Source organism: Pinus tabuliformis, chromosome 5_2, assembly GCF_031772625.1.
Source record: "Pinus tabuliformis cultivar Carrire ecotype Pingquan chromosome 5_2, CPIR1, whole genome shotgun sequence".
In the NCBI taxonomy this organism is placed as follows: Eukaryota; Viridiplantae; Streptophyta; class Pinopsida; order Pinales; family Pinaceae; genus Pinus; species Pinus tabuliformis.
In genome coordinates, this window is record NC_142306.1 from 1,013,526,530 (window position 1) to 1,013,541,601 (window position 15,072).

Here is a 15,072-nt window from a genome sequence, read left to right on the forward strand (position 1 = left end):
TGTATGAGACAAGGACAGCATGAGCAGAGATTTAACCAAAGGCACATGATATTTTATAAGGCGAGATAGGCATGAGGTTTTAGCAATCAAATTGAATTTAAATGGGGTGGAAAGACTATTTAAGAAAGCTAAAAGGGCATTAATGTATGAATCCTTTCCAGAAAGAAGAAAACACATAAAGTCTGAACACTTCCTCAAGGCAGAGCAATGACTGAATTCTACCTTTCTCACTTAAAAGTATTCAGCTGGAAACAATCATGAATGAATGGCGAAACATAACAAATAAATATGAAACATAAAGGAAGCAACACATGCTAAATTCATACCGCAAGAATCGTATAAATCAGAGCTGTACCATTTAATTAATCCTCTGTCAAAACTGTACAGTGATAGTGCTGGGTTTTTTCCTCCCACACTTTTCCTCAGAACTCTCTGAACCCCTTACAAATGATTTTTCATACAATAAATAGACCAATCTATCAGAATACGGATCGACAGACAGAGGAGATGTTACAACAGCTCAAGAACCGGAAACTAAAGATAGAGAACCAAATAATCTTCAAAGCTACGTTACACTTGAAATCTGTTAGATAACCCATGAGGAGGCAACACCTGTAGCATATATCCTTTCTGAATCATAACTGAAGTTAGAAATAGACCATCTATTCCTATTTCTTTGCCACGGTAGATGTCTTCGTTCTAAATCTGGCTTTCAGTTTTTTGACTTTTCAACTTCCTTTTTGCCGTTTAAATAAAAACTAATTTTTTAATAAAAATAACTCAATATCCCCTTTGTGTTTGTGGCTTACTACGCAAAACAGCTACACGTTCATTGCTAACATAGTTTGGAAGCATTTCTTCCAAATAACCATTCCGTTTTCTCTCAAGATGGGTCATTGAAGAAGCTTGCAAGGCTTTTTCTAAGCGACGTTGTGCTATTCTTTCACGCATCCCAATTTCAGTGGCCTGCTTCTTTGCCAACTCCCTTTTCTCATGAGCCTCTACTATTTGCTCTTCAAATGCATCTCTATCATGCCGAAATCTCTCATATTCTTTTCTTAACTCTTCACATATTGCTATATGTTTCTTTAATACAAATGCATTCTATGTAGCCTCATCCCTGATATTTGCATGCTTTTCCGCGGTGAACTTCAGCAAATCATCTTTCTCACTTAGTAGTTGCTGCAAACTGTAAACTTGTTCCTTCAATTTTCTGATGGATCCGTGGGCTAATTCCAGCTGGAATGTAAGCACAGAAACTTGAGAAGGCGAGGGTCCAATCATGGAGTAGATTTGTACATTGCAATGGTTGTCGATCTCGCTGGACAGTTCACCATTCATGTCAGCTTCCCTCTCTGTTCCCATCTTCATTTGGGTGTTTCTATTATTATAATGATCTTCTGGTCCACCCCACTCCTCCAATCCTCTCCAATGTTGTGTTTTGAATTCAATTGAGTGTGGCAGACAGAAGAACATGAATTCAAAGAGTTGATATCGATGACTGAGAAGTCTACTCTCTATATATAGACCATGTGGTTTTGTAGGGTAGAACTTAATTCGATGTCCATGTATGGGTGTGGGACAAGAATCGTTTCAGATCGGCTGACAAAGTTTTTTTTAATGCTTTGGCCTTGTGCACCGCATGCACTCCCAGTGCGCCGCGCCAGTGCAAAATTACACTATGAAATTTCACCCAATGCGTCGTGCGCCCTATGTGCGCCATGCTCAACTTCAATGCGCCGCACCAGGATTTCATACACAAATTTCGGCCTTCATACCATCCTTTTGATTCTTTCACAATTTCTTTCAGCTTCTTTGAGGACTTTTTTTGCAAACGTACCATTTAAACATAAAAATATTTCATATAAATAAAGGATTTTGATTTCACTTGGCAAATTCTCTTTCCAATAATGTAGAACTTTGGCATTTTGAACCTTTCAAATGTGAACTCTATTTTTTCATTTCCATCTGAATTTTTGACTTAAATGATGGCTCCTTCATGGTTGATTTTCTGCAGAGATGACGACGTTGATGTTTGGCAAAGGAAAACCAGAGCCTACTTTGAAAACTCCATGGCGGAAAAAATACATGATTATTACAAAAAATGAATTCGATAATTTCTTATTCAAAACAGAGTTTTGAACAAGAAATGTCCTCAAATGTGTTTGATGATGAAATTTTGAACTAAGAACCTCTTCGAAAACCATCCTCATGGCCTGTGGGCATTATGCGACATGTTTGAAGACCAACCACTAGACCTAGAATCTGAAAATAACTCTTTTTGACCAAAATAGCATAATGACTATGAATGATGAAATGAACTTTGATGAACATAGAGAAATTTTGACTAGCCCGGGTAGGTACAAGCATGAGGGAAACAAGAACACCAAACCCTTCCGTCAGACAATGGCATGCCCCTAGCGAAATGCAACGAAGTGAGTCGAGCGAGACACCTAAAAATGAATTGCAAAAGGAGAAATGATCTCTAACGGAGGGTTGTAAGGACCGACTCTAACATGGGCTCCAATGGGGATGGTAGCTCCAGCTCCTTGGAGGTGCCAAGAACTGCAGATCTTTGGGAGAGCAGACAGTGCCTTCGTCCATTGGGCTATGGAGTCATTATTTCGACAATCAACACAGACTTTGACGTATTTATTGACTGAACTTGACTCTAACCGACTCAATTGTGAAACTGAAATGACTGAAAAACTGACTCGACAAACTGTACTAAAAAATACTAAGACCTGAACTTAAAACTTAAAGCTTGGTGGTAGTACATGGCCACCCATGTTTCTTACAAGGCAATATACGATAAAACTATATCAAAATTCCAATGTAACCAATCAAGCAGATGCCTTCTTGATTGATTCTCCTGATCAGATCTCCTGGTCACAGTAGATACTTGTAACTGGGCATCCAAAAAGCTAGTTGACCCTAATCTCCTTCATCACCGAATATTGCAATAAACACCTTCACTGCTGACTACAACAGATTTGCCATTGGGTCCTGAAAAACATGAAGATTTACCTCCTGCTGAAGAAACAAGGGGTCCATTTCTTGTGATGCTAATCTCTTTTCACAAATAAGAGTATCTTCATGGTCCTTAAAAATTCGAAGCAAGTAGATGAGCAGATCTCCGTTTCAAAGAACATTTCAAAACATGAGACATATGAAGAAGAATCTGAAAGGGAATCCTGAATGGTCTGATCTTCTGTAGTCTAGATATATTGTAGGTCATTGTCATATGATATGACAGCTAGATTCTCATTACATTCATCAATCATGAGAAAAGAAACTTCAGATATTTCGTGAAACCCAACACTAACATTTCTATCATCTACCATAAATTCATCCAGAGAAACTTTTTCACCTACTTGAACAAAGATACCATCTTGCTGTTCATGAATTGACTGGATTACCTCGTTAGGAAGGCTGTGTTCTGATGAGATGAGGGCCGTTAGGTCTGTAACTCTATCTTCTTCATTTGAGGCAACCTCAACAATGCAATTCTCTTCTATGAGATCCGGAACAACATGTTTTTTCTCATCACAATCTGTCTCTCGATCTGGTTTATCATCATCATTTTCTGAGATTGGAACATCATTTTCCTGCGTATCCTCATTTATTTCAACCAGATCTGAAATAAAACTTCTTCTTTCATCATTTTCAGCCATATGGAAATCTTCAACCTGTTGATTTTGATCCTGCTACAAAGTTTCCTCTAAGAGTTCTGTAGGCTGCTGAAACGGATTTTCATACAAGGCTTCCATGATTTCTCCATCCATTAAGTCGTCACACCCATAAAAATTCTCAAGATCTTCAATAAAACTATGAACATGGCTACAACAGTCCTGAACTAAAGCTAAGGATGGATACGATTCTTTATACCTTTCAAAGAATATTGTATGAAAATCTTTTAAACAATGAATAGAAGCAGGTGGCAAACTTTCATACCACGATCGGGCTTCGTCTTCCAGAGTAGCCATAAAAATTTTCATCAAACAGTCTTCAGGAAAATTGATCTTTAATTTATGCACATGAATGTGAAATTTCACCAGATGAAGAGCAGCGTCATTACCTTCCACATTTCTGAACATAGGCAAATTCTGAAGCCAATCCACCTTGGGCATTTTATTCGGAAAACCTGGGATGTGATCTCGGCTCATGGGAGCGTATCTTCTTGCAACCCGCTCCATTTGAAAATCTCAAAGCTACTGATCTCTCTGCAGTGGAGTCACCATGAAGGATTGATTGCTGGATTCTTTAGTGAATGGAGTCGCCAGGTGAATGATTTTAGCCTTCTTTTGTTTGATCGCTGTTCACCATCAACAATCAGCTTTGAACTTGAGATATGTACTGGGGCAAAACAATATTCAAGCAAACCATTTTCTCCCTAGTATGGTCGCCACTATGTTAGTGCTCAAATCTGCCTTAGGCTGAAGGAAAGCAGGATTCAAGGTAACATCAAACCAAGCTCAGCCTCGTAGCTAGCCCTACGAGGACAGGAGAGGGCTCTCTCGGGTCTATCTCAGCCAAAGATATCCAGTAGAGCCTAATATGACCCAAATTCAAAACTAATAATGATTTTAGGCTAGTAAACTAATATGAAAGAGTTAATTCAATAAATGACTGAGTTTCTGGGCTGTATGGGACAAGGATAGCATGAGCAGAGATTTAATCAAAGGCACATGATATTTTATAAGGCGAGATAGGCATGAGGTTTTAGCAATCAAATTGAATTTAAATGGGGTGGAAAGACTGTTTAAGAAAGCTAAAAGGGCATTAATGTATGAATCCTTTCCAGAAAGAAGAAAACACATAAAGTCTGAACACTTCCTCAAGGTAGAGCAATGACTAAATTCTACCTTTCTCACTTAAAAGTATTCAGCTGGAAACAATCATGAATGAATGGAAAAACATAACAAAGACATATGAAACATAAAGGAAGAAACACATGCTAAATTCATACTGTAAGAATCATATAAATCAGAGCTGTACCATTTAATTAATCCTCTGTCAAAACTGTACAGTGATAGTGCTGGGTTTTTTCCTCCCACACTTTTCCTCAGAACTCTTCGAACCCCTTACAAATGATTTTTCATACAATAAATAGACCAATATGTCAGAATACAGATTGACAGACAGAGCAGATGTTACAACAGCTCAAGAACCAGAAACTAAAGATAGAGAACCAAATAATCTTCAAAGCTACGTTACACTTGAAATTTGTTAGATAACCCACGAGGAGGCAACACCTGTAGCATATATCCTTTCTGAATCGTAACTGAAGTCAGAAATAGACCATCTGTTCCTATTTCTTTGCCATGGTAGATGTCTTCGTTCTAAATCTGGCTTTCGGTTTTTTGACTTTTCAACTTCCTTTTTGCCGTTTAAATAAAAACTAATTTTTTAATAAAAATAACTCAATATCCCCTTTGTGTTTGGCTTACTACGCAAAGCAGCTACACATTCATTGCTAACATAGTTTGGAAGCATTTCTTCCAAATAACCATTCCGTTTTCTCTCAAGATGGGTCATTGAAGAAGCTTGCAAGGCTTTTTCTAAGTGACGTTGTGCTATATTTCACACATCTTAGTTTCAGTGGCCTGCTTCTCTGCCAACTCCCTTTTCTCATGAGCCTCTACTATTTTCTCTTCAAACACATCTCTATCACACCGAAATCTCTCATATTCATTTCTTAACTCTTCACATATTGCTATATGTTTCTTTAATACAAATGCATTCTGTGTAGCCTCATCCCTGACTTGTGCGCGCTTTTCCGCGGTGAACTTCAGCAGATCATCTTTCTCACTTAGTAGTTGCTGCAAACTGTAAACCTGTTCCTTCAATTTTCTGATGGATTCGTGGGATAATTCCAGCTAGAATGTAAGCACAGAAACTTGAGAAGGTGAGGGTCCAATCATAGAGTAGATTTGTACATTACAATGGTTGTAGCGCTCGCTGGACAGTTCACCATTCATGTCAGCTTGCCCCTCTATTCCCATCTTCATTTGGGTGTTTCTATTATTATAATGATCTTCTGGTCCACCCCACTCCTCCGCTCCTCTCCAATGTTGTGTTTTGAATTCAATTGAGTGCGGCAGACAGAAGAACAGGAATTCAAAGAGTTGATATCGATGACTGAGAAGTCTACTCTCTATATATAGACCATGTGGCTTTGTAGGGTAGAACTTAATCCGATGTCCATGTATGGGCATGGGACAAGAATCATTTCAGATCGGCTGACAAAGTTTTTTTTAATGCTCCGGCCTTGTGCGCCATGCACACTCCCAGTGCGCCGCGCCAGTGCAAAATTACACTATGAAATTTCGCCCAATGCGTCACGCGCCCTATGTGCGCCGCGCTCAACTTCAATGCGCTGCACCAGGATTTCATACACAAATTGCGGCCTTCATACCATCCTTTTGATTCTTTCACAATTTCTTTCAGCTTCTTTGAGGACTTGTTCTACAAACGAACAATTTAAACATAAAAATATTTCATATACATAAAGGATTTTGATTTCACTTGGCAAATTCTCTTTCCAATAATGTAGAACTTTGGAATTTTGAACCTTTCAAATGTGAACTCTGTTTTTTCATTTCCATCTGACTTTCTGACTTAAATGATGGCTCCTTCTTGGTTGATTTTCTACAGAGATGATGACGTTGATGTTTGGCAAAGGAAAACTAGAGCCTGCTTTGAAAACTCCATTGTGGAAAAAATACATGATTATTACAAAAAATGAATTCGACAATTTCTTATTCAAAACAGAGTTTTGAACAAGAAATGTCCTCAAATGTGTTTGATGATGAACTTTTGAACTAAGAACCTCTTCGAAAACCATCCTCATGGCCTGTGGGCATTATTCGACATGTTTGAAGACCAACCACTAGACCTAGACTCTGAAAATAACTCTTTTGACCAAAATAGCATAATGACTATGAATGACTGAAATGAACTTTGATGAACATAGACAAATTTTGACTAGCCCAGGCAAGTACAAGCATGAGGGAAACAAGAACACCAAACCCTTCCATCAGACAATGGCATGCCCCTAGCGAAATGCAACGAAGTGAGTCGAGCAAGACACCTAAAAATGAATTGCAAAAGGAGAAATGATCTCTGACGGAGGGCTGTAAGGACCGACTCTAACAGGAGGTGAAGGTGAGTTCCAGGTTGAAAGGGATCAGTCCCAACTTGGCTAGGAACACACAACACAAAAGGACATGCACATCTTCCGTCGGAGCAGTCCATTCAGATGCAGCAATCACATCATACAAGGTAAGATAACACATACAACACTCATGGATCAGTCTGAGATGAGTGCGACGATTGTTATAGCAAGGTTCATGTGAAAGTTATGTCTGATGTCCGGCAGAGCAGTCGACACGGATGGTGACAGCATCAACACATACAACACATTAACAACAAGATTCATATATTTGCATGTGAATCAATTCATACACAAGTACGTAAGTTAAACAACATATATCATTAAAGCAATCGGAGCAGTCCAACTACAATAACAACATATGCATGAAAATGTGTTGGCTCTTATTATATAAAGAAGTGTAAGTCTCAATCATACAATACATCCATGTAAACCTGCTAGCCCCAACAGTGGAACATTACAACCACATCTGCCTGCTCCTCTAAAGAGATGTACTAGCTCTGTGTAATGGAGAAGCCAAGGCGCGTTACAATGTTGTCCAAGCCTTCTTCAAGATAGTCTTAGTAGAAGCTTGGCTGACCAAAAGCCCTTACAATGAGTTATGAGGGACTATTTATAGAAAAGGGTGGGGTGACCCTTGAAATTTCCCTTTGTGACAGTTCAACTACCCTCATGACTCTTCACCTACTCTATGACTGTTACATAACCATTGGCACTTGAATTACACTTGAAATGACTCAACATTACAATGCACATGTACTCATGTGAGACAACATGGCTTGAGCAAGCCTTGCAAGACATCACTGACACTCGGCCCATTGTGATGAGACCAACTCTTTGACATGCTTGTGATGGTGAAAGTGGTGAGTTGATGCCAAGATTGGGCATCTGTGATGGTGTGCATGCACCTGATGGTGACATCTTGCTGAAGCTAACTCTTGACTCCATTGCAACCGGTGCATTGATTCGACCCCTTCATCCAACTCGTATGCTAACATGCACATGGTATTATTGGGTACGGTTGAACCGACAACACACTAATGCATAGTGTCCGTGCTGATCTTCAAGTGTGTGCTGGTGGTCATGCACATCAACTTGCCGAAGTACATGTTTAGCCCCATTTGGACTTTCTTCTTGTCTTCGCCTTGGTGAGTGTGTTGAATACATTGGATTGCATGCATGTGATCAACGACATGCATGCTGTTGAATCCCTTGCATGTGATCAACAACACTACTCACCATGTGTTCTCTATGTCAGCTGCTGGGATGGATCCTTAACTTGTACAAGCGCAGTTTCATCCATGAGTGCATGTTGTGCCCACTACTGTTCCTGTTCCTGTTGCAACTCATTCATCTATCTATGCAGCTTCATCTTCTTCTTGAGTTGTTTCTTTAGCACATGCAACTCCTTCTTTGTTCCATTCTTTGTCTTTGCACGATCTTCATGTCATGCCATCACCTCATAGCTGGAGTCTCCAAAGTTTCTTTCATCATCAATGGATTTGCTTGAGCTTGCAACCTTGTTCCACCTCCGTGTTGTCAAAAACCCTCTTTTTTCATTTGTTGCATTTGATATGCTATCTTCAGCTGCTGTTCATGATGCTGCTTTCTGTGATGGTACCGCTATCATATCTTGATGTCCTTGTCTATGAACAACTTGATGTCTTCGTGGGTAGGCAAGTCCATAGACACTTGATCGACTGCATCCCCAAGTGTGCTTTGAATGGTGTCTTCGTCTCTGCTCTCTTGGAAACCAATGTACCTATGTTGCTGAGAGGTAGATGGACACCTGCGATCCCTGGAGACATGGAAACACTCATGGCAAGAAATCTTTCAGTCGAAAACCAAAATGAACATGAGAACTGACTTGCAACATACCTGGGTGAATGATCATGAAGGTTGTGCAATTTTGACTGGGAGGTCAGGAGACCGACTGCCAAGGCTGCATAAGGCATAGTCTGGGCTGCTGGGAGACTGAATGACTACTGTTAATTCACAATGCATAGTACAATGTGGATGTTGACTGTTTGTATTTCTCAATGCATAATTGCAGCTGGGAAGGACTGCTGGTAATTTCTTGGGCCAAGTAGCCACTGTCCACCAGAAATGTGCAAAATAGCGATGGAGGCTAGTGCTGGGTAGGAATGCACAAATATGGAGAGGAAGGTGAGCCTTCCTTCCCCAGATTGCACAATGCAACCTTGGTGTTGGTAGAGTTCAGGCCAAGGTTGGCCCGACTCGTCGATGGGCAACTGAAAGCAACTAAGACAGTAAATGCATGGCAACACTAAGTGATAGAAGAAGTGATAGAAAATGCATGCAAAACATGAATGAAAGATTTAGCTAACAGATCAACATGCATGTGGGTGAGGCAGTTTGCTGGTTCGGCGAACGTTCGTGCAAAACAATTTCATGCATGCGAAAATAGTGAGATAGCAACGAAAATTGAAACAGAGCTAGGACAAGCTAGAATACATGTAAATGATAGCAAGCTTTCAAATAGATCAAGAAAATAGTACTCACACAAGCAAAAACACAAAAAGTGACACAAATGCAGCACAAGACATGGGAAGCGGGCTTACCCCAAAACAACTGAGTTGAATTCTCTGACTACTCCTAGATGTGATGTGGGATGTCAGAGATGCAAGGTTGATGTGAGGAATGAACTCTGCAATTTCTGGTTTATGAGTCTTGATAACATCGAGGTTATGATGCGCATGCCATAAATCTAGGGGAAGCGACACTTGGTGGGACGTTTCTGAACTACTCCTTGTGTGTAACCTCTAACTGCTAAACATAGATCCCTGAGACAAGGGATGGCTTTGCATGTTGCCTTAAGAGAAGAAACCTATGCATGTAAGTCTATTTTTATTGGTCTCGGAGGGAACTGGTCAACTTAGCTGCACATGCAAGAGGTTGTTCGACTGCTGGAGAAAAATGCGCATTTCTGACTGGGAGTTGGGATGAGTGCCCCAAAGGTTTACGCAATTTTTGGGCAGAGCAGCTAACTATTACCCAAATTTGCACAAATCCTGCTAGGAGTGTTGGCTGGTAGGATTGCGTAATCTTGGAGCCCAACAGGCTGTCAGAGAGGATTTCACAATTCCTGGAGGGAAGGCTAGTTGCCCTCCAGAAATGTGCAATTTTCAAGGGGATGCTACTCAACCTACAGCTGGACCAAGTTCGGGTGAGAAGCTTGTGAGGGGAATGGATAAAATGTGATCGACAGGCTGCCTTTGTGCGAGGAAAACAATGAGGCTTGAGTACTTGATGAAGCAAGACAAAGTGCTATTTAAGGTTGGTAGGGAGGCTCCAAAACAGGCTAAGGAAAAATTTTGGAGGGTGGTTGTAGCCGCTACATCATAACCAACGAAAATTTTATGTATGTATATATATATATATATATATATATATATATATATATATATATATATATATATAACCCCAAAAAATTGTAGAACACATATTTACATTGTTCGCACAGACTTATGATATTATTCATACATATGGAACCACCAAATTTCCATGTACACTTTCCATAATATTTAGCCAACTATTAAGGGAGTCATGGTTGTAACATACCTCATAGAGGTAGCACATTCCAAAACTAATTCTCTTTACATATATGAACATATGAAAATCAATAGTGGTGCATGCAACATCAAAACTTATCCAATGAAAAAGTAGGTTTTGTTTGCATAAATAAGAAATAATTAGAGGTACTGTAAATAGAACTAGATATCGCTTTTACAAATATTTTAGTTCACCTCATGCTAACACTCAATGAAACAAGGGAACTTTCCACCCTAACATAGGCTTGAAGTAATAAGCGGAGGTGTTATGCAAGTTTTATGCACAAATCCCTTAAAGCACGAGATCATTATTGTAACCTCTAGAAGCCTAGCTTTAAGGAACCTGAGACAAGATTTAAGGATAGGATATGATATGCTTAATTCCATTTGCATATCAGCATACATAATATTTGTATTAATTATGGTTGTATCTCTTGGCCTATGAAAAGACAAACAATGTCTAAACACATATTGTTCTATGTTACAACCCGTAAGTAATACCACAATTGAACCATCATTCAACATTGCCCTACCATGCCATTATATAAAATCATACACAATACATCATTCTACCATGCATGCACAGTGTTGGTTTTGGTATTCATAAAAACATTCCATACAGATTTAAGTATCTCAAATAATATGATGCTCAACATTGTCAGAATTAGGATGGGCATTGGGGGATAGTCATTGATCTCCTCCCAACCATACACAGACTGCCATCAATATCTTCAAGAAGTTGTCACTCCCAAGCTTAAGATACTTTCCCAATGACCCACTTCCAATTCACCAAGGATTCCAAAGGTCTAACGTACCTCCACGACACTAGAATAAAGGTATTTCATTATAGGTTGTTCCAAGGATTCCAAAGACAAAGCACCTCCACCCTCGAGCCAGTGGGGGAATCTAGAGGTGAGATCCTCCACCCTCATTTAATTTAGGGATTCCAGAGGTTTTCCTCAACCTTGTGGTTAATGTTTCAATAGCTCCACCCAGTATAATTAGTCCAAATCCTACTGTATATCAACAAGGATGCTAGTTCAGGGATTCTATAGGTTTTCCTCCACCCTATGTCTATTATTTCAGTAGCTCCACCTAGTGTAGGGAGTCCAGATCCTACTATAAATTAGCAAGTAGGTTATTTCATGGATTCTAGAGGTTTTCCTCCACCCTGTGGTTGTTGTTTTAGTAGCTCCACCCAATGTAGAGAGTCTAGAGACTATTGTAGATTAATAGGAAGGTTAGTCCAAGGTAGCCAGAGGTCTGCAACCTCCACCCACTATCCACTAAGGGTCTCTAGAGGTAAGCGTCTCCACCCATAACAAAGATATGAATTCAACCCACTTTAGGAGCTAAAGCTTTACTAAAAATTGTGAAAACACGCCGAATGTTTTTAGCCCAAATAAACATTGATTACCAAGGGCACAAGGGATTTAAATTTCATTGTACTTTATGAAAGCATGTTTAGGTGTGTAAGACCAATTGAACACATTTTATCATAGCACAAGAGATTTAAGTTCCACTACAATTTATGCAAGTAATCTCATATATCAATTGAACAGAATTTACTAGTGGTTCCAGGAATTGAATTTTTACTATGGTTCATGAAAGCATGTTTAGATATTTAAAAACCAAACTAAATGTAGGTTATCAGTAAAGAATGATATGAACCTCAATTATTGGGACCTTCACCAAGAAATACAAGATAAAGTACTATAGTCTTCTTTTGTCTCTTGTTCAGTGGTCCTCTTTGACACTAATTATGTCTACCCTCCTAGGAACATGATTTGGTACTTGTGCATTTATCTCTTTGTTTCTATTACACTCTCGATCCTATTGTTTGAGTTATTAACCTTCTTGATACTTGGCTTCTCCTTGATCCTACCATTTTTTTTTCCCTCCTCGTTCCTTGTCTTCCCATCTCATCCCCTCCCCCTTGTTTTTTGTTCACTCTCTGTCTATTGTTGGTTAGGGTCCAACCTAGCCCAACTCTTATGGACCAACCAAAAATGCCCCTCTGTCCTTGTTTTTTTTAGATAATATTTTTTCTCTGTTATTGGCCCTATCATTCTTGAGGGCCAATCCACCTTATGCCATTTGGCCCTTTTTTTTCTTACTTTCTATCTGTAAGATATTTCCTTTTTTTTTCAATGTTTTTCATGAGATTTACAATCAATTGCATGTATTTATGTGTTACTTCCAAGACAATGATTTCCCCACTAGATTTAAAGTTCACATGCATATAGCTAAATATATACACTTTACAATAATTATGCATTTTGAACATGTCTAACAAGTATTCACACTATTTCAAAGTGACCAAGGAGGCATGTATATTTATCATAGGAAATATTTACAAAAATAACCAAAAAGGAAAGCCATATATGTATATTTACCATTTTTGAGTTGTAGACAATATTTACAAAGCTAACCCACAAGGTATTTACAATGACCATGGAAAGTAACCAAGACAACATTTACTGTATCTACATGAGTGCTCGATGATAGGGACAATTAACGTAATTGTAGAATGATCGGTGTCATTACAACCCCTCCCTCTTGGGGGAACTCCATCCTCGGTGTTCTATGACCATAAACAACAAAAACAAAACCTGCTTAAAACAAACCTCACCTTTAGATTCATCTCGTCAAAATGATTATGGTGATATAAAATTTTGCCTCAAACAAGCTCTGAAATCGTAAGATATGGTGTTACACTTATTTACAATCCACTCTTTATTGGGACTATAAAGAAGGCAATGTTTAAATTGATCTTCAAAACACAAGGTGAGATGATCATGCACACTCATTATGACCTAAGTAGACTCTAAAAAACTAGACCAGAATAGGATTACACTACAAATCAAGTTCTAAAATTAGAAGGGAATGCTTAGAGCTACTTGACATCATTGTATACTATTAGATGGAAACTTTCAATGTTTCACCATATGGGCACGAGTCACACATTTTCTCAAGGCATCATTAGTTCCATCTCTTCATGTGGGAAAATCAATGCCCTTAGATGTTAAGAAACAACTCCTTTATACATCTACCATGTGGGAAGTATATTATGCCACTCAAAATTATTCCTTGGGGCATTTGCCTAACCCAATGTCTTAATGACATTTGTAGAAATTTTGAAAAGATACACAATTTTGAAATTTCCACCTCACTTTGAATGAGTTCATGAATTTATCAACAAAAATTCAAAACTTAGGGTTGCACTTCAATATTTACATATGTAGACCTTAGTCTTGGGAAGTTCAACTAGATAAACACATGTATATATATATATATATATATATATATATATATATATATATATATATATATATATATATATATATTCAAAAATGGATCAAAACAACAACCCTTAAGGGTATTTAATTAAGTATGTAATTATGAAAATTACCTACATTGACAACAAAAATATAATGATGTCTGTAAGTTTTGAGTTTTTCAATTCATGGCATGCGAAACCACTCAACCTTTTAGTCTTTATATTGGGTGTGTGTTATATTCTTTCCATGACTACTGATCCGGGTGGATATTGGTGGCCACCCACCTATTCCACTTGGACCCCCACCATTTTTTCTTTCAGTTTTTCAGTTTCCTTAATTGTAGCACAATTTACTATTTTTGGCAGATTTTCGGGTCCTGAACTTCCGAAGCCTTTTTTAGGCCCTAAACAACGTTTTTTTTTTTTTTTTTGGCAATATTTCTTTGGGATATTTCATTGAAATCATGATTTTAGTTGTAGTCTTCAAAGAGATCTTTCTAATGAGGTATCATGTGCGTCAAACAGAAATAATATGGCCAAGTTATGACCTCAGGAAGTTGGTTGCCCAACTAACCCCAACAGGGCCCATAGACTCTTGGTGTTACATCTCCTCAGGTTAGGGTTTTAGTTTTTTAAGGTTTTCTATTCTTGTTCAATAATAAAAATAACCTTGAGCCTCATTGGAACTTAGTTCAGAGGCATGTAACTGCCACATCTCTTCTCAGAGATAAGCTACCATCACCCAAGCTAGTCTCATTTCCATTATGTTTGTAAGCATATTTCATTATTTGATATTAATGAAAGGAAGTGTTATTTCTGCCGCATCTTTGTATTTGTAGTTATATCTATAATTTGTTGCATTCCTATTTAAATTCATATCAATGGTATTAGAGCGGTTTTCTCTTTCTCTGTTTTTCTTTACATTTCACTAACGAGGTCGGGATATAAGGATTTAGGGCTCGAACTGGTTGAACCTTTGAAATACCATCCTTGTAAATCTTGACAGCCTCCCATGGGGGAAGAAAATAAAGACGAGGGAGTAGGAA

At 38.5% G+C, this 15,072-nt stretch overlaps 2 pseudogenes; both read right to left on the reverse strand.

The window, feature by feature from the left end:
* Window positions 1–780: 780 nt before the first annotated feature.
* On the reverse strand, window positions 781–1,365 carry LOC149162709 (uncharacterized; annotated as a pseudogene).
* A 4,044-nt stretch (window positions 1,366–5,409) lies between these two features.
* On the reverse strand, window positions 5,410–6,005 carry LOC149162710 (uncharacterized; annotated as a pseudogene).
* Between the last annotated feature and the right edge of the window lie 9,067 nt (window positions 6,006–15,072).